The sequence below is a fragment of the Anas platyrhynchos genome, chromosome 1 (assembly GCF_047663525.1).
Source record: "Anas platyrhynchos isolate ZD024472 breed Pekin duck chromosome 1, IASCAAS_PekinDuck_T2T, whole genome shotgun sequence".
NCBI classification, from domain to species: domain Eukaryota; kingdom Metazoa; phylum Chordata; class Aves; order Anseriformes; family Anatidae; genus Anas; species Anas platyrhynchos.
Window position 1 is genome coordinate 75,480,327 of NC_092587.1, and position 21,016 is coordinate 75,501,342.

At 41.2% G+C, this 21,016-nt stretch overlaps 1 protein-coding gene across 3 annotated transcripts in view; it reads left to right on the top strand.

The window, feature by feature from the left end:
* The first annotated feature begins 2,060 nt into the window (after nt 1–2,060).
* Nucleotides 2,061–21,016, top strand: part of LMNTD1 (lamin tail domain containing 1) — a 217,716-nt gene continuing 198,760 nt past the window's right edge. For all 3 annotated transcript variants that reach the window (XM_021274794.4, XM_072042043.1, XM_072042025.1), the window contains exon 1: nt 2,061–2,197. The gene's annotated coding sequence lies outside the window, so the exon portion shown is untranslated. The remainder of the gene's footprint in view (nt 2,198–21,016) is intronic.

The following is a 21,016-nucleotide window of genomic DNA, read 5'->3' on the forward strand; positions in this document are numbered from 1 at the left end:
TACAAAAGCAATGTTTCCACTATACAAACCTGTTTGAACCAGTCCCTATTGTGCACCTATTCTCTGTGTAATAAGGGTCACAAGGACAGAAAAAGAAAAGAAAAAAAAAAAAAGATTACTGAATATCACAAGATACATAAAGAATATACAATAAGATTATATAGAGAGAACAGGAGCTTTCTGAGTTTCAAGTACCAATTTTTACACTGTATTAGTATTTCCCCTGCCCCTCTGAACCTTGTTAATAGAGCATCATATGGCTGTCCAAAGCATTCAGCAGCAGGACAGGGACCTTTTCTTTTGCTTGAGCATTTCTGCTACTTGGGCATAAGGAATGCCAAGACTTGACTATAAACTTGCCACTGGGGAGGCATGATACACTCTTTGGGGATGGGATTTGCAGGCATTTACTGACAGCAGAAAAAAAGTGAAGTGCAGGATTCCCAATCTTCTCTACAGGCTCCAGACACTGGTGCGCTTTAGTAGGCATAGTCTTCTGCCTGTCTCTTTGAAGCACGGTCCTTTCTGACTTTCCTTGCCATTCTTAGGATGCTACTCAGCAAGGTGCTAACTATGTACTCACACACCAATCAGGTGAGTTTTGCAACCTATGTTGGATTCCCAGGGTCCCCAGCTACACTTAGCACCTAGATTTAAGGTAGGCCTGGTATATCTGCAGGAAGGCAATAGAAAGAGTATGTGTGTTACATATATACATGCATTCCTGTCCTCCTCAGTCAGCCAGCCATCTTTCCCCACCATATAGTCAGTGCAGGCATATGTACAACCGATCATTGTCAAAAAGCTAATCCAGTCACCTTCTGTAGGATTAGTGAGCTGAATTAGGGGAGCCCATGGAGGGGCCTGATGAACATTAGAAATGACACATTGAGGGTGCTGAGGCAACCTGGCTAAGAGAGGGAGCAGAGCAGGTTGTTCCCCCCTCTTCTGTTTGCCCAGAGCCCATAGACAAACTCAGCTGTTAGAGAGCTGTGGTCCACAGTTCTTGTCAGATGGTGCTGCTTGCACTTTTTCCAAGCCTCATAACGTGGTCAAATTGTGGTAGGCTCTCACAAAGGCAAATTTCGAGTTCCTTTTTCAAAGGGCAAGGGCATTAATGCCTCTCTGAGATTACCAGGATATATTGACAAGGCAAAATATTACCCTGGTTATGGTCTTAGAAGAGAAAATTCTGACTAAGAGTTTCTCACGCGATTCAGGTTTAGGTAGATATTCAACATGGAAATTTTGGCTAAAATACCTAACGTTTGGTAAATGTTCTTAAAGGATCTTAACAATAGAGCTGCCAGCCCCACCTACTAGAAGTGGTTTGCACCCGTTAGGCAGAAAGAATGGGTATAAGGCAAAGCTGGGAAAATGATGTTGTTCACTCTTTCCCAATGAGTCATCAACAGGTTTTTGAAAACTTTGTAATAATAACATTTTTTTAGAGCACCCAAGATGCTTTTCTTCAAAAAGTAGCATTATAATGAGGGAGGAGTGGAAACGCATGTGCTTTTCATCTGTGCAGAATACAAAGAGACTATTTAATGTAAAGCAGACCTTAAAAGAGACAAATAAACATGCTAAAGAAAAATGCTGGTAGAATAAATCTGAAGAAAAATGTTCGAAGTGAACATTGAAATCTTTTCATACCATCTGAAATGCATGAACTAGACAGAGAAAACTACACCGAATGTCACGGGAAAGGGTGATAGATAGACAGACTCACACACCCAAGACTGATAACAAGTTCTGTGCAAATCTCTTTCATAATGTTTTGCTTTTCCTCTGATAAATATTTTAAAAGAGATTGTCTTACCAGGATGACATTAGTATGAGAAAGTGAAAAGTGAAAAGAGTAGGGGTTTTATATTCCTCCATTAGAGAGAACATTACAAACTTTTGTTGTTTTGTTTTATTAGGAGGCAGGTACCTCCATAGTGTTCCAGTTTGTCTATTTTTCTCTTGCAGCCTCTCCTGGTCTGCAGAGCCCTGCAAACAGGATAGCCCAGACCCCACCCTGCTGGTGGAAAGTTCATGGAAACCATCAATCAGAACTAGTTGCCTTTAGCAACCAACAACAAATCTGCCCACGTTGGCCACAGGGATTTAGAGTATGTGGTTATTTTAACATTCATGTTCAGTTGAGAATTCCTGGCATCAGGAACATCCAACCTGCAGGAACTTCCAGAGAGTAAGTAAGTTATAAATTATGTCTGTAGGGTAACTAAGAGCGAATAGCCACTGCCAGGGTATGATAGAAAGCTCCACCGGTGTGGTTGCACTGCTGTTTCCACCAGGAAGAGACCCTAAGCCAGTCTGGAAAATGGTGCCCAGGGGGTTCCTCATTTGAGGTGTTTCTCTCAGTTGAAGGGGGAAAGGCATGCTAAAAATGTTCAGCTTCTTTTGCAGTCTGTGGCAAGGTCTCTTTAGTTGAATATCTGCAGGAGTGGAAATGTCAGTCCGCCTTTTTAATAGCCTGAATTAATTGTCATATTTTAATGCATTTACCTATTGTTATTGCTGACCTGTTATATAAAACCTTAAATATGCTGACAAGGCTATATAATACATGTGTATATTTATATGATACATATATAGATGTGTGTGTTAGATATATGTATATATGTATTGAGAAACTATCTGACCTGCTGTACCAGGTAGTCCTTCATGTGCATGCAGTACTGTCTCCAGTCATATGCAGGAACACTTTTTGCCCCTTCACACTGCAGTAAAATGAGACAGCACAGCTACAAGGCTATGAAGCCCAGGAATGCTCACAGAATTACATTTCATTCACAAGCCTTTATCTGTGGACCAGTAGCTACCTCCCATAGAGAGAGTCTAAAAAGAGTGCAGCAGTCTCTGAGGCTGACTGTCAGTAGAGGGATTATGGATTCTGACCCTCCCAACACAGAATGTTTTCCTAGGTCAGTTCAGTGTGGGTCTCAGCAGCTGCCCACCTATGTCTTTGGGAGTGGGAGGCAGAGGGGAAAAGAAGGGAAAACATGGGGATACACTTCAAAGTCAGTTCAGGTTTCAAGGGGCAAGAAGCCTAAGAGGATGATTTGTCCTCATTCCTTTCCTCCCCCGAGCATCAGATGTGGGGTGTGGTGGAAGGAGGCAGAGCTGTTGTTAGAGACTGTTAGAGTCCTGAACAGAGATGCTGAGACCAGCATCTCTGTTCAGGACAAGTCATCCTGCCTTTGGGGAAGTTCAGCAATTTCAACATTGTCTTTGGGATTTTCCAGAGGGTACAGCCTGCCAGTTAGTCATTCAGCCTGTTCTTCAAGTGCTCTTTTGAAAGAATCATGGCATTTTCAAAGATGTCGGAGGTCATAACTGGCTTGGGTTGACATTTACACTTGTTTTTATCAGGAAATAGGAGAATGGCATTCACTGCTGGTAAATGTGAAAACAGTGGATTTTTTTCCCCTGAAGAGTTTAGAGCTCACTCTCTCACACTTATTCACAATCTAAAAATAATTCTCTCATCAATTCATTAGCGAAAACACATTGCAGTACACTGCACCTTGTTATTGACATTCTTAGCAATATAAACACTGCTGCAGAATAGCTGCCTGACCGCTTCTGCCAGGCAGTAAAATACCAGAGGATATATTCATTCAATTGACAGAGCAATTAATTTTTAGCTTTTTTTTTTTTCTCCTTTCATACATTTCTGAAAGATACAGGAATGACTGAGGCCAGAGGAACTGAGTAGATCCTGTTATATGAGGATCTGTCTTACCTTTTGGTAGGGCACCAGCATCTTTCCTGAACCTAGGAGGTGCTGCAGAGACAAAAGTGGAAGCAGAAAAGCCTAAAAAAGACCATACAGTAGATTTTCCAGAAGATAAAGGGAGAAATGTTAAATAATCATAGAATCTTTCAGACTGGAAAAGACCTCCAAGATAATCTGGTCCAACTGTCTCCCTACCACCAATATTACCCACTAAATCATGTCCCCAGGTACCACATCCAACCTTTCCTTAAACACCCCTTATCCTTATGATATTAAATAATATTGTTATTAATAATTAAAACTAGGTGAACATTTTGAGGTCTCCATCAAGATCAGAATATCTCCCTGTGCTGATCTAGGTGAGAAGGCATTCCCTGCCTTGAAGAGCTTAAAATCTGAAGAGACCAGGGAATTGTCAAAATTAGGAACAGTCCTCTTTTTACAGAGAAAATAGACCTGAAGATGCTCTGTGTCCTTCTCAACAAGATTGCCTTTTTTTTTTTTTTTTTTTTTCCAGAGATTCTTTTAATAACAGGGCAAACTAGCTTACTAGCAGTATTGTACACACGATCTGTTCTTTGGCAAGTGTATTCCTCAATGTGCCAATTAAAATAACTCAGTCACTTTCACCCCTCTTACTTTATTTAAAGACCTCAGCATACATGCAGTAATAACAGATAAGGGTATGAAGATATAAACAATCCTAATTTGTATTATGCTGGGTACATCGAAAAGCTACTTTTCCATAATCTGCTTATTTCCTTTGTAATCCCCACACAAGATCTCCGAAAATCTCCCTCGAGTGTAAGGATTGTAAAGAGTCAAAGAGGGAGGGGAAAAGGGAAGCACATTCAATAATTGAGGAAGATCTCATTTGAGCAAAGGCATGAAGTATGAGCACATAAGGTTTCATATGGTTCCAGGTAAAAGCTTCAAATACAGCTGGAATGGAGAAAATCATTTGTGTCTAGCAGATCTATGTCATACATCTAGCAGGTAGACTTGGATTGATGGGTGTTGTGACCCCAGGGAAAGACTGACAGGCTTGGATTGAGGGACTCTGTTGAGGCAAAAGGTGTGCAAGGAAGCAAGCAGAACTAAAGGATCTCTAACCCTTCTATCCAATTCTGGAAATACAAAATTCACATTTGGTTCCCCTACTACTGAGAACTCTGTTTCCATCAGAATTAAATACGCCTTTACTTCATGTGGGAAAACCTCCTCCCTGCAATATAACCTATCCATAGGGATAGAGCTCTGGACATACCATGGAAACTAGGGAAATTTGGTTGTCTCAGCTCTGTTCTTGCCATATATTTGAGCCAAAAGGGAAGAGGGCCCACAAATCTCTGTGAATTGAAGCTGCTGTGTTTTGGACAGCCCAGTTTCTGTGTTGGTTTATCCCATATTTCTGCATGTCACAGGTTAGAGACTCCTAAGCAGGTTCTATTAGCCCTGAGTACCAATGTGCTACACAAATGTACCAAAAAAAAAGTTAAACTTAAAAGTGAAAACTTAAACTCACCTGCATCTTGCATTCAGCTAGGTTTAGCTATATTTTGAAATATTTTTCCTTTATTTTGAGGCTTATTTTGTGTTATTTTCTAAGTAAGTATGCATTAATAAGCTTTTGTGCTGGACTACACACTTGTAGAGGGTCCAGCATGTTGTGGAGATGCTGAATGCACTCTGTTATTGTACAGAGGGCTTATGTGTGCAGTACTTCTGATACAATCAAGATGTGTGGGACCCACTCGGGATAAGTTGTATGTAGCATCTATATGTGCATAGTGACTATCTATGCAACATTGTCAAATGTTAAACTGTCTGGACAGAAATGCTGTTCTGACTCAGTTGCCAGAGATGTAAAGAGATCCTAGGAATATGTCTGAATTCCCCTTTTAACCTCCAAGGTAAAATTTCTGTCTAGAAAATCTGGCCACATCCAGGAAATGCAAGTATATATTTGGTAGCTCCACTCAAATCATATCCTGAGTTCCCATGGTGGGACACTGATGAAAATAAAAGGGGATCAGGCTGACATGCATCTGTGTGCACAGACATACACAACACAATAAAATGCTTGGCTCCATTCCTAGCTCAGTGCTTTTGCGGATGGTAGTCATAAATCCACACCCAGCAGGGATGCAAGAACGAAAACCAGCCACAAGAGACAGAGAACAGTCAGAGAAGTGATTGAAGCCAGCCTAGGCAGAAGCAACTTCTGGGAAGCTTGATGCTCCTGGGCAGGCTCAGGGTCCCTATGGCCTCCGCTGCCCTGCCAGATCCCATAGCAGATCTCTAGGGGCAATACTGGTGTTGCTCTTGCTTTTCCCTCCTTGCAAGACTTTGCAAGTAAAGGCCATGCAATGAAGGCAGCCCACATCCCACCTTTTTTTTTTTTTTTTTCCTGTGGTCTCTCTGAAAGCAGAACACAATTTCTTCAGCTTTGCAATTCAGAAGTATTTTAATTTTTTAATGAAATTTGTTCTTCAGGCTGTGAAATGACCATAGTTTTCTGCAAGCATTTGTTCCTTGGACTGTGGTATTTATTAGAGACGAGTCAGATAAAATACCTTAGGCTAGACTGCAGCCCTCTGGTCTCTGTTCATAGCAGAAAGGAGGCTGGGAGGTCATGGGGGAATGTTCCCCACCAGAAAGCATATCACAGGCTTTCCACACTACTTCCTCATCCCATCTGCAGCATGGGAGGGCTGGGAATGAGAGAGAATGACCTGGGCACACAACAGACTGGAAGCCTGTACCCCAGAAAAGCAGACAGCAGCCAGATGGATGTGCCAGAAATCACAGCAGCTTCTTGGATGCATGGACAGATCTGCAGGAGCAGCTCTACTTTGAAGAGTGGAAAAGGTGGTCAATACTGCCCTTGCCCTCTCCCACACTGCACCGGTGGTTCCTAGTTCGAGGAGCATGGTGTAGAGCACTGCCCAACTTATGTTTTGTCCTCCCTTGATCAGCATCAACACAGCCCATCAGGGGATTAACCTGAAATGGGTTCTGGGCTGTGGCACTGTGGAGAGAGCACCAGGGGAGGTTGAGCAGGGACAACCAGGGCTGGTGGTACCCCTAAGGTGCTGGCAGGAATTGATTTCAGTAGGCCTTCAGGTTTGTGTTCATTGTAGGTGAAATTATGTACCAGCACAGAGATTCTATGGTGGATATTCGTGGACAAGCATCAGTGATTTAGGAGCAGGCATGGTAATTGAGCTCAGCATTGTGCATAAACCCTGAATAAATGCATAAAGTAGTCATGGTCACTGCTTCAAGTGTTGCTATTTGCAGACACCTAAAAATAGCAGTGAGTAAAACAAACCGCCTTGAGTTAACATGGTGTCCTGAGTTGTCACGCACACGCCATGGTTAAAACAGCTCTCAGCTCTTGGAAGTCAGTGCTCAGAAACTTCTTTAGAACATTTTAAAGTTAATAACATGCTTTATCCTCAAAGCAGGCCTACTTAATTGCAAGTTGATTTTGTTGTACAGTCATTTTGACACCTCCATTTACTAACTCATCTTTATCCAGTCCCACCAGTGAGACCTGCAGAGTGGGAACATTCCTTGGTTACAGAATTGACTGCCTGAGCTTTTATGTGGCCTAAATGCCACCACCTTTCACATCAAGACAGGCACAAGTCCCAGTATCAATCAAAGTGAAACTACTGTCTCTGACTGGAGTTTCCCATGTACTTTATTAGCTTAAACTTTTACAGTGAATATAGCCTCATGATACAGAGGAATGAGAAACAGCTTGACTGTTCATCTCCATGGCTAAAATCCTAAGCCACTTTGCAGGCAGGCATTGGCTTGAAGACTGATGCAGTAAGATAAAAGGTTGTCCTCTGTATAAGATGATTCTATGCCCAAGAGGGAACTCATCCACAAATGGAGTGCCATTTTTTGTTACTTGGAGAAAATTTGCAACAGTGATTTCCAGTGGGAATGTCTACTGCTTATTAGAAATAAATCCCATTCTGCCTTTCAGTCCTATTCAAGAACTCTCTGAAATTCTTGTACTACAAAACGGTGACTGATGTGGGATCCAGAATGTTCCTATTTTTGGTTTTCTAGCTATACTTGCCAATGTTTGAAGTGCATTGACATGAACCAGAAACAGCTGGAACTTCAGTCAGCAAAATGGGAAAGATAGGTGGTACATAATCATTGAATTAAGAAGCATCATTGCTGTCCATAATCATTGATTGGATATTATCTAATGGCAGAAGAAGAGATATTGTTAACATCTGATAGTTTCAATTTCAAGTATTTTAAGGAGATGCATCAATTGAATCAGTGATTAGACAAAATTAGACCAAAACCATCGGTTGATTGCTTTTAAATATTACAACCTCATTTAAAAATGAATGAAAACAAGTCTATACATTTATTCAGCTGTAATTTCAGTCTGCTCAAATGTTATGATCTTGCTGTGTTCTGCAAGCATCAAAGGGAACTGATTTATGTTAAATGACCAACACTCTTTCCCCTCCTCCCATGAATAATCCCTGTAGCTGATTTCTACTGGGAAAGAAAAATACCTTTTATTTCTGTTATGTGCCTAGACACAGTTTAGAGCAATTAGCTGTACTTAGGATATTTCAGATTATTGTCTATTTTTCTGGCAGGTCAAGGAAAGTAGCCCAACAAGATCAGTTTTGAAAGAGATATTATGAATACATCCAAAACAGTGTACACAGCTGGGTTCAAGTGCTTTATTTCCAGTGTCTTTGTTTTGGTAGGAAATGATGATTGAGACTGATGCTTGTACACATTCATCAAAATTGGTGTTTTCTTGACTGCCTATTCAAACAACGCCTGTGATGCTCTTTCCAGTTAGCATCCCAAGGCTTGCAGCAGATGGTTGTTTGATGGGCTCTCATCTCCACTGTTATTTTGAAAGTCCATTTGGAAATAATAGCCCTATTACAGACAGCAGAAAGCAGAGGCAACATTATCAGAATCATTTACCCTGGGCAATCCAAATGAAATCCCTGGAGGAAAGAATATCTAACCTCCACATCCTCTAAAACTATTTTGGTAAAGTGCTATGAAATAAAAGTGTTAGTGTTCTGATGATCTCTTTGGGAAGGAGACTTCCCAATGCTGTAAATAGGTTTTCAGTGCTTCTGGGTGTCCAAGCATGTAAACTCTGTATGTTCTTAACATTGTGTAGTCATAGCCTTTGCTATGAAGTTTTCTTCAGTAAGGTTACTTTTCTATGCTGGAAACATAGAAAACAGAGTGACTGTGTTTAAACAAGGGTTTAATAAGCAGGGGTCTAGCATGGTTTCTTTGACCATCATGGACGAGAGGTTTTAGGTCCCATCAACACTCAATTTTATTTAATGTCTGAGTCACTGGCTCAGACAAAATATTGATTTAACCTTGGTATGGATCAGTTTAATTTTGTCTCTGTAAATGGGAGCAAAGTGGTTCAGCATGGGACTTAAATGTGCTTTAATGTGCTTTCAACACAACTTGACCTTGTCTCCACCTGTGTGACCAGCCTGACCTGTGAAAGTCAGGATGCTGTCAGCTTGAGCAGTTGAAATACAACTTGAGCATAACTCTACTATCAAGAGAGAGTTGTTTTTTAACAGTATTTGGCTCTTTTGTAAAGTCTTTCAGCCAAAGAGTGTTTTGTTTTGTTTTGTTTTGTTTTCTATGATGAGTAAGATTCATTAGAGCTAGCCAAAGATTTACTTGATTACGATTATCATTTTTTCACAGAACTAAAATAAGGTTTTATGGAAAAAAAATAAAAGATTTTTTCCCCCTTGGACTTCATGGAAAAGCTTTGTATTTTTGTTGCCAAAAATGAAAAACAGAACAAAACAAAACAAAGAAACTGACTTGTATGATTTTTTATTACTAACAGCCAAAGCATTTATACAAAAATAGAAATTGTCTTGCAAACAGTATCTGTTCTACTCAAGGCTTCTTTTTGGCTTCATAAACTTTCAGTTAGCTCTCGTCCGTAACCCTGACATATAGTTAAGGCACCCGAGAGACTGACAAATGAAGCAATTTGCCCTAGGTGCCCCAGTAGGCTGGTGGCAGAGCCCAGAAGAGTCATGTTTCTGTGGCATCCACTCTTATGCCAGGGCCTGTTCTCCATTCATACCACCCTGCAAGAAGAAAGACTTTGGTCAGTGCTCCCAGAACAGCTGTAATACTGCAAACCGTCTTTGTTCTCAGAATAGAGAACTGGCCTGATAACAGTATATCTGCTGATAAATGCTGACATTATGTGGATTTAAACATCTGCTGGAAAGATTCTGCTGCAGACAGAGGCACTTGCAACTGTAAGGAATATTATTTAGCATCATAAATTTTTCTTCTGCTACTGTCTACTGAGCACTTCCTTTAACAAAGGATACAAAGGAGAAAAAAAATGTAAATGACGGCACGGAAGCCAACATATCCCCTGTCAGATAAAATGGCAATTAGCAATCAGAGTCTTTGCTTCATTAACAGTCACAGGACATTTTAAACAGTGGTTGGGCTTAATTTGAATACATGATTCTTTGGTACCTATGTAAATACTAGACCTTATCTGTCTATTGTATATGTTTCTGCTTTGAGGGCAACAGGAAGGGTACTTTTTCACACTACCTGCTGCTTTTTTACATACTACTCTAGGTTTTCCATAAAATTGGTTTTTGTTCTTTGAGAAGATTTATTACTGTGGCTTCCTCAGCCTCATTCAAATTTGGTTTTAGATAATTGGTTTTCCAGTGTTTTCTTCCCATTTGTACTCCTGTTATGTTCAAGAAGCTTTTATAGGATGTGGGACCTGTTATAGCCAGAAAATAATATATTTTGAATGTGATACTCTCCAATTTAGCTAATAATGCTAATTAACTACGATTATATTTCTTGGACTGTCAATGATGAGCGAATGCATCCCAGGAAAGGTAAATGCTTGTATAAACTGAGATGGCAGTTCTTAACGTATATGTTTTCAGTGTTCCTTGTCAACAAGCTGTGTCAGCTCCTTATCATATACAAGTAGGTAATATATATTTTTAATGTATTTGCTTCAGGAATATTTACTAAACACTTTCCTTTCTCTTTGACTGAAAATCAGTATATATATTTTCCCCAGGCTACAAGTCTTGTCATTTCCTTTTCTTTATGATTTATTTAAGAACTAAGCTAAGTAAAGCTTTAAGTGTTTGCACCATGTTCAAATGTCACGGATTAATTTAATTAACAATTGCAAGGATGAGTTTAATTTGAGATCGATCAGATCAGTGGGAGACTAGTACAATAGCAGAAAACGTATTGCAAGTGTTAGCATGAGTATATGGAAATCACAAACAAATGTTTTTCTTTGTGTGGGTCTGATGCTGTTGTTACCTGATGAGCTGGGACCTCTGAAGAAATCTGAGGAATTGGGTTCCACCGTGTGCTGTCACAAGACAGGCAACTGGTTGGCTCCCAGCAAAGATGACTCAAGTCAGAGGTGGGTTCAGGATGCCCTGTCTGAGCATGGGCAGGTAGTAGGCAGGCCTCGTGGATCTGGCATTGCAGGATAAGATGGAAATGGTACAAGCAAATTTTCCTGGAGCAATTTGCTAGCTACAGCAATCATTTCTACCAGACCAGACCAAGCTGTTGTCAGGAACATGTGTCTAAGTCCATTAGCTCCTTCAGAAAATTGTTGCTGTTGTCTGCTTTTGAAGGATGTCTTCTGTAGCTAGCTCTAACTTTCCATTTGGTCTGGACTCAAAAGTCTGTTTGTTCATTTTTCTCTTAGAAAATGCCTTTGAAGGGATCCCAAAGCTTCATCGCCTTTCTGTGCTTTCTAAGCCTGTTTAAAGTGTTTGGAGATAGGAAGAAGGACAAGCAGCAACCCAGTAAGACTGGAGGTGTATTGAGATACTGTAACCTAGACTGTAGTCATCCATTTTCCATGTGCTCCCTGGCAATATGCTACTGAATTAACACATTCAATGTACACAGTGCATATAACAAATAATGAAGTCTCATGCTGAATTCATAACCAATCACAGAGATGCCTCCAGGTTGTTTCCAGTACTGATACACATTACGCTGTCTAAAGTTGTGTAGTGTAACTGTACATCACAAATCTTCCCCATAGACCATACATAGACCATATCGCCTAGATCTAGTCAGTTTTCTTTAAAAATACATGCTATGGATTTATGTTCTTGTAGCATAACAGATACTCCTCCTTGGGCCTTGTAAATGCAAGGGCTGGCAATAAACACCGGTGTAAGCGACTTACAAGCTTCAACAACATTTTTCCTGTCCCCTAGGCTCTCTCTGTCCCATGGGCTTGATCTTAGGCTTTGTTTGGACATCTCTGCATCCCTGAGGACCCATGAGCCTATCATAAAGGAGCTCCTGGATAGCACAGAATATCACAGGATCCTGTGCATCCTCTTAGTACTGAGCATCCAGGCTCAATCTTTGCAGCAGGTTCTGCAAGGAGAGGCTGGGCAAGAGCAGGGCATATGCTCTACCATACTTGAGCAAGACTTGCTGGTTCTGAAGTTAGGTGTGGTGGTCAACACACTTTGGTAATTACACTGACACATGGAAACAGCATGAAAATGAGATTTGAGAAAAGTAGAGATATAAATGGCTTTATACTATCTCACTAACCACCTCGCCCAAATAAAATACAGCTTCAAAGCTGCCTTTAACCATGGTGACAAGCTCTTTTAGGTGAGAATAACAAGGAGAGCTTGGTGAGGATATGTTGGACTACTGTGTGTTTTTTTGTTGTTGTTGTTTTTTCTCTCTTTTTCTTTTTCTTCTTTTTATATTTAATGATGATAGATTATCTAGTCAATCCAATCACCTCTTTTGGAAGGCATTTATAATGATCAGTGTCAATATTTATGAGGAAATAAAACACTCTAAAATTTGTTCATAGTCACTTAGACTGTTTTTTACTTAGAATTAATGCACTGAGTGCAGGCTTCTTAATACAGACCGATATGTTAGCCAAGAAGAAGCTCAGGCCTCATTGTAGAGCTAAGGATGTTTAATGTATCTTGACAGTCATTAAGTAGTGGGTAAAGGACTGGCAATGAATTCATTATTCTTCTTATGAATCAATTCCTATTTATAGCAAACTATCAAAAATTTCACACTGTAATATGGAGATTGAGAGGGTTATATATAATGGTCCTTTCACCAGAGGCAGCCATGAAAGAACCGGTGAGACTAGAACAAATTACAGTTAATGATAGACTCTTTCTCAGAGAATTAAACACTTTAATTGGTCAATCAGGTTGAGCATTTGAGAAAGAACGAGTTGCAATTATGTGAAAACGTGCCTACTGTACTTTGGCAGCTTTATGGGTCTCTGGCAATTTTTCATCAGGATTTAGATTTGTCATCATGTTCTAATGCTTATAGATACCCCTAGCCAAGAATAAGAGCTGCCTCTTGACTTCCTATGTTTTGGGTTCCTTTGAAGAAAGGAAATAAGATCAAGATTTTGTTACTGATACACCATTGTCTATGGGTGCAATCCCTTCGTGATGTCTATATATCATTCACAGTCTCTTTTGAAGGCTTAAGTGAGATGCAATACCCAGACATTCTGATTATGGGTGAATTTCACTCTCTTTGCATATATATGAGGCAGCAACATCAGTTTTCTGTGCATCTCACATGCTTGCTGTAGAGCTGAATTAGGGGAAGCAACACTCAGTCACATTCACATTGCTTGAAGATACAGGGTATGGCTTTTCTTTTTTTTTTTTTTTTTTCCTTTTTTTTTCAGGTAAAAGTAGGCTTCCATTTTGCATCAAATTCACAACAGCTGCATGAGTGTATATTAATGAAAGACCCAGGTATGTGCAACAAAACTCATTATGCGTATTCCTGTGGAAAATGCTTTTTCACTCTACCTCAGTTGTCCTCCAGTAAAACACCAAAACAACTCCACATATTTATTGTCTGCCTCGCATGATCAGTTTGTCATTCATTCAGGGAAGAGCTGTGTTTTACCAGGCTGCTTAATACACTGCTATGGTTCCTGGTAGAAGCTTTAAGGTGCTAACATAGTGTTGTGACTGCTTTTAACAGTCAGTGTTACAGCATCTTTAACAAAGCACCATTGTGTAGATTTCTGTGTGTCCCACATGAATCAGTGAACTGAAGCAGCTGTTCTACATCAAGTTCTGCCTACCCTCCTCTAGAGAGTCTCATATTAGAAGTGAGGTAGGATTTTGTTCAAAGTGAAACAAGATTCTACCCCGCAGCAGAGAGCTGTACTTGCTTGATGATTGGGGGAAACATGATGTGCTTTAGGTATGGCTAATTACTGCTAGAAACAATTGCACTATGTTAGTGAAAGTTCATATTGCCGGCTTTGTGCTGTGCTTATTCAATGAGCTTGATGAATGAGGTTAAAAATGAGGTTTTGAAGTGCTGGAGAGAGTGCACCTTTCCCCACATGTGAAGAAAGAGCAAGAGCAGCTCGTTTCAGTGGTGCTATGAAAGTGTCTGTGCACTCGGTTAAGCAGTCTATTGTCCTGAATCTGGGCAACAAATCATAGAATCATAGAATCATAGAATATCCTGAGTTGGAAGGGACCCTTAAGGATCATGAAGTCCAACTCTTGACACCGCACAGGTCTACCCAAAAGTTCAGACCATGTGACTAAGTACACAGTCCAATCTCTTCTTAAATTCAGACAGCCTCAGTGCAGTGACCACTTCCCTGGGGAGCCTGTTCCAGTGTGCAACCACCCTCTCTGTGAAGAACCCCCTCCTGATGTCAAGCCTAAATTTCCCCTGCCTCAGCTTAACCCCGTTCCCGCGGGTCCTGTCGCTGATGTTAATGGAGAAAAGGTCTCCTGCCTCTCGACACCCCCTTACGAGGAAGTTGTAGACTGCGATGAGGTCTCCCCTCAGCCTCCTCTTCTCCAGGCTGAACAGGCCCAGTGCCTCAAACCAGTCTGAAGTCTTATATCAAGTGGCATATTTTGGGCCAACCATATGAAAGCTGCAGCAATGTGATGCAAGGGAAGATAAAACTTTGGCTATTGCAGGGCCAGGCCTGACAGACTGGGAAAGCCACAGCTGACAGCTCTGCAGCTGAGCTTCATGAGGTTATCCCCTAGGGTGGATGAATGGTCACATATCCTAACTTTCTCCTGATAGATGAATCCTTCATCCAGTGCTCACCAGTTAGAAAATCAGACAGTTGCCATTCCTGACAAAAGGTAGCTATCTGCACCTCAGGAACTGCTGGAGAAGGGCAGCAGCAGCAAGACAAGAAGAGCGGTTAGCAGCAACAGAAAAACCCCAGAGGAAATCACATAACGCAAAAAGTTCTTTCTCTGCTGTCTTTGACAGAGGAAAAGTCACTTTTCCTAAGGAAAGCCACATTTCCTCCTCCTCCTCCTCTTCCCCCCTCCATCTCCACACCCCCGAACAGTCACTTTTCTTAGGTAAGTAGAACAATAGTGTGTACCTGACAGACATGAAATATGAAATAGATCCTCCTCCCCTGAAAGCAACAGGAGCAAGGTAGGCTTTGTAAGGACATGTAGTCCTCAAATCCTATCTTTTTCTTCCTCAGCTGCAGCTGTGCTGAGCCATTAGGGCAACGCTCCTCCTGACATGCATGGTTGACACACACAAAGGTGGGGACAGAAACTCTGTGGGGCTGTGCTGGCAGCCAAGCTGAGAGGTGCTTCATGCTTCTCTGGCCCAGGTTCATGAGGTCAGGGTTCAGGAATGGTCTCGTTCAATACCTGATTCATTTTGGAGGCTGTCTCAAGGGAACATACAGATGTGACACACTCCAAGAAGCACTGATCTGCCAGAAGAAACTTTCCTTGCTGTAGGCAGCCCTGGTTTTGCCTGGAGCTGGGCTGGGGGATGAGCCCATTCCAGGCTCATGGCCCTTGAGGCAAAGGGCAGCCCGGGGCACAGCAGGATAAGACGGGTCCATTTGTGGAGCAAAGACACTAGGCTTGGGTCCTGCTGTAGTCTTAATGCAGTGCGATGTGGCTACAAGATGGCTTCAGTCAGCCCTGGGTTGAGTGTGCCAGGTAAAATGCAGCTTTCAGAGGGTTTTTTTTGTTTGTTTGTTTGTTTGTTTGGTGTATACACAGAGCAGAGGAGTGCTGTGACTGTGGCAAGGAAGGAACGAAGTAGCAAAGCACCTGTATCACTTCTATGCATGCAGCTGCATCTTGCCAGGAATGATATTACGCAGCTAAAGACACACATCATGATGTCCCAGGGAAGGTAAGGAGCAAAACTGTGTTTTCAGGGAACAGTACAGAGTTTTCTCACATCTGACTATTTCTGGGGTGTTTACAAAAAGCTGTCACCTCTGATCTTGTGCTAATGAGCAACATGCCATGAAGTGCTGGATGTACAGCTTCCTCCTGTGTGTGCTTAGCACATCGCAGGTCTGATACAGCCTTTGGCATGAAGCCTTTTGGCTTGCCCCCCTTGGGCTGGGAGGTTGGTCAGTGCCCAGCCACATCCCTGGCTGTGGGTGAGAGTTGTTCCTATGGGCACACAGAGACATTTTTCTGCAGCTGGTGCCTGCGGGAGAAACAGAATGTGATTCTGAGACACTGGCTCATTAGCACCAAAAGGGGGGAAGAAACACAGAGCCCCACTTCTGTCCTTGCCCCTGTGTCAGCCCCACTGCCACGGCATTTCTTGCTGTTAAAATCACCTTTCTGACTGGCTGACTGCCAACAGAGGCCCAGAGCAACCCCAGCCTTAGCCTATTGCACTCCTCACTGGCTATATAGTGGCAATCTTATTTGCATTGCTGTGCAAACAGCACCTGTGTTGATGTGAGAGCATTTGACCTTCACAGAGACCTCATCCTATTTGACAGAGGAGAAGTTACTTTTCCTAAGGAAAAGAGTCAGCTCCAGCAAAACATGTAAAAGTGACTTCTGATGCCCCACTGGTGAGAGGCCACACTGTGGGAGAGGGATGAACAAAGCTGCCGAGGGGGATGGAGCGTTGGGGATGCAAAGTCTCTGAAAGCTGGGCTTGCTTTTCCTTCTCTCCTTGTGAGCTTGAGAGGATGTCTGCTTCCCTTGAAGAGGGAATTCTTATACTGTTCCCAGACAGCAGTTACAGCTACCTTATACACTTGGAGCCCTCTTTCACTGGGGGCTGCGGCCCACACCAGCCTGGTGTTGCAGGTGGTAGGCAGTATAATTGTGGTGTTGCACCCAGCAGTCTGCTACCGCATGTTAGTATCTGCTTTGCTGGGGCCTTTAACTCATGTCAGCAGTCCTTTAGTTCAGGCTTGCTTAGGTATTAAAGATTTTGTTGAAATACACTGAAGCTTATTCACCGAATGTACTACAAATATTATAAAATTAAATGTAAATGCTTTTGAAACGCAAATACAGGCTTGGGCTTTTCACTGTTTTGCTTTCCTTAGGCACACAAGATAGGGGAGCTGACTCATGATGGGGTTCTCCAGAGTCTCCAAGCTTTTAGTGTTTTGGCATTTACTACTCATAAATATACTTCTCACATTCAGATGACAAATTGGCACTGCACCAAGGGAGCCCATGTTTATTCAAAATACCCCAGCCTTGCTCATGATTATGACAAATCCATACTCAAGGCTTGCTGCCAGCTTGAAAGTCTGGATCCTGATCAGCAAGCTTTGACGAGAATCAATTCAATATCACTTGCTATATTAGCAGTTGATGTGGGAATGAGCCCCAGGGAGATGAAAAGCCAGCATAGCTTCTGTTAACAGTTAGGCAAAACTTCTACTTTTATGCCTGCATTTGCATGAGCAACAACTTTTTGATGCAGTGGGTATTCACTTTCTGTCCTTCCTCTATAAAAAGATGCACGTGACCAATTCTGACCTTTCAGCTTTGACTATTACAAAGACATTTTACTACTCTACCTTAGGATATGCTCAAGAAGTCTGTATTTTTCCATGTAAAACATGAGTACTTCTGTGGGCTTTAAAAAATATGATTTGTTTAAGCGTTCTGACAGGGATATCCACAAAGACATCCGGGTCTAAGCCTCATACTATGTTAGAAAATGAAAGGGCGTCCAAGTGAATTATTTTCAGACATCCCATGTGTTTTGTACTTGTCCTCCATGCTGTACTTGCTTCTTCTCGTCCCTTGTCCCTGTTTGTTCACTGTTCTTCCTGCCCAGCTGGGAGCAGTTCCCCTGATGTCCTGTGACCATGGCCATGGTAAAGAAAGTTTATTGCCTTCTCCTTCCCTGCTGTGGCAGGCAGGAAGTTTGGTAGATGACATTTCCTGTCAGAAAGCTGTTGCAGGGCATAGGAATTTCTGCTGTCTCTTAAAAACTCAACAATCAATGCAATTTACCATGTAGCTACTTTGCTGTAGGTTGCTACAATTGTTATTCATAGTTTAGTCTCACATTTGCATTTTATCAAAGAACAAAATTGTCACATCTCTGTCCTGTGTAAAATCTGTGATTGCCTTGCAAGCTGGAAAGTCAATTTAAATTGAAGGCTCCAGTTAATAATGTACAAGATAATCAGTTTCACATGGTTGTTCTCAATGATATTAAGGAAAGTATCAAAGAAATACAAATACCATGTGACGTGATTATCCTCACACACAAGCACTTAGGACCAACATAGTGTCTTTGTTATCTACCTGGTAATTATTATTATGTTTCCCTGGTTTAATTATATTTATACCTGTAAGATTACAAGATAATTATGCTAGAATTTATTGCAGGAAACTAGAAATTGCATGGTTTGTTAACCACAGACAAGCACAGTAAAATTGGCAAACATGACATGGTTATTTGTGCAACATCTGAATGCATGTATTATTACTTCAAAGATCCAAAACTGTTGTGTGAGAGGCAAGCATGAAGCCTAGCCAGTTTAGCACCTGGTAACAGGGAAACAAAACACTGAGGAAAACACTGCATTGTAAAGCAGCCTGGCAGCTCTCCAGGGCAGGAAGCAAAAACTTAAAAATTAAGTTTTAGAAATGTAGCAAATTACTACACTTTACTTCTTCTATTTGTGATGTTTTGCCTTTTTCATGCTGGAATGCTGAGATGCATTTTTGCATATTGCATTTGTTGTACAACTGGCTTAACTAGAAAGTATATTCTGTGATTGTAGCAGGCTGGACTTCATGACCTTAGTAGTTACCACATTTAGCAGAGGGCGGAAAAGCCAGTCAGATTGTTTTTTTCATTTGCCTTAGGGGGAGAATAAAGACTTCTGATGGATACAGCAAAATGCCCTGTTCCTAGAGGTGTTGCCCTTTGACTCCTGGAGACAGATGGTGTCTCTTCTTTACTGAGAGTGTGCCTAGCAAATTGTTTCTTCAAACTCTTTTAAGCCTTCTGGACACTGGCAAAAACTGTAAAGGTTAATAATGATAAAGTGGAAATGGTTTCCATTCAGTGATGTGGATGATATTCTCAATTAATTGGCAGTAGAGGTGAACTGTATACTTCAGGTCTGCATCCTTCAGGTCTTGATAAAGCAAGTTTTGCTCAGGAGCCAAGGGGAACTTAGGAACTTAGCCTGAGTTTAGGATTTAAGAATTTAGTATTTGACTTTAAGACTCCTTAGCTCCTGTTCAGTCAACAGCACTAGTGTGGTAGAGAATGCTACCCATCCAAGACTGGCCATCAACTGATCGGGGCAGCAGCAGTCTTGGGTTGGAGTTGCCTTGTTGCTATTGTACGTTTCTAGGTAAACATAAAATTCTTTCAGCTTGGCTTTTTGTTTCTTCTGTACTTATTTAAAAAAAAAAAAAAAAAAAGAACAAAAGCTCATAAACTTCCTTGCCAGCAAACCATTAAGAGTTGCCTCCAGGTATCACTGCAATGCTGAATGTCCTGGGACTTTGAGAATGTTGAGCAGGGTGTTGAACTATCCAGAGTGTCAGCATAACCCCAGGCATTTCTACACATCTTCCACTCTCTGTAGACAGCAGAAGTGAATACATCCTGGTGTTTGTGTATAGTAACAGCAGTTTGACTGTGTGAGGGCACTGTGGCAAGTTTAAATAATTATTTTCAGAATGTCAATGCTAAATTTCATCTGAAAACCTTGAAAGAATATAAAATCTATTTAACATATGTGACAAGTCAACTAGTAGATCAGCAGTGTTACTTCTACCAAAAGACAGTGAGAACAAGGTACCAAGAAAATGAAAAAAAAAATAAAATAAATAGCTTGATAGAAATACAGTGTTGTGAATAACAGAAATCAAGAACTATGAATTCTTTGCTCTAATATCTGGAGATGACCATCCCTCTGCTAAGTATTACTCCTTAACATCGTCAGTGGAAAATCTCCTGCAGAACATCTTTGTCATAAAATAAACAAGCAATAGCATGAAAACTCCTTGTCCCAGAAGAGAGCAAGGCAGTAAGCTGAACAACATCAGGGAGCAACCCAGGAAGGGTTTGGCAGGGTCCCACAGACCCACAGGATTTGAGCTGGGTGAGCAGAGCAGGGGTAGTGGTAGCAACAGGTCCCATCCACAGTCCAGTGAACCTCAGAAAAAAGCAAAGTTAACAAGCCCTGTCCAAGGTCAATTCAAACACCAATTCAAGAACAAGGCTAGAAATAAGTTCTCTGATAACATAGCTCAGTGGAAAAATAATTATTATTACCAAGCAGAGATTTTTTTTCCAAACACATTTGAGGAAACCAGATACTTTCTGAGAAAAATATTTCCTTATTTGAAAACACTTATTTTCCTTCAAAAAGAAGCGTAGTAAGGATGTGAACAAGTTCTACCTAATGAACTTTAGTTGCCTCTGCGGTGCTTTGAGCATCTTAACTACTCCGTTGCTTAGGTATGATATATAGTAATGGGGCTACATTATATGACACAGTTGTCTTTTTGTAGTGTGTATTTAAACATGCCAGTGAAACTGGGAAAGATCTTGTGCCAAGTTCTGTGATCCCCAGGCTAATGTTTAACATAGCTTTTTTTTTTTTTTAATTTATTTTTTTAATGTTTCCACACATTAAAATTAAAAATAAACAAACAGCAGTTTTTAATCTTCTTCAGTGACGATGTATGACTTGTTTACCCTCTGACTGTCTCTATTCTACTCCCAGAAAGAAGATCTTGAACCTAGTAAGACTCTGTAAGCTCTTGCTGAATTAGTGTTGAGTGTAACTACATTTCTTATCTACATGAAGTTTACACTGGTATCTACCTGGGGCAGCTATCCTGCAGCAAGTCATTTCCTTGCCAAAAGCTGAGCCAGAAAATCAAAAGC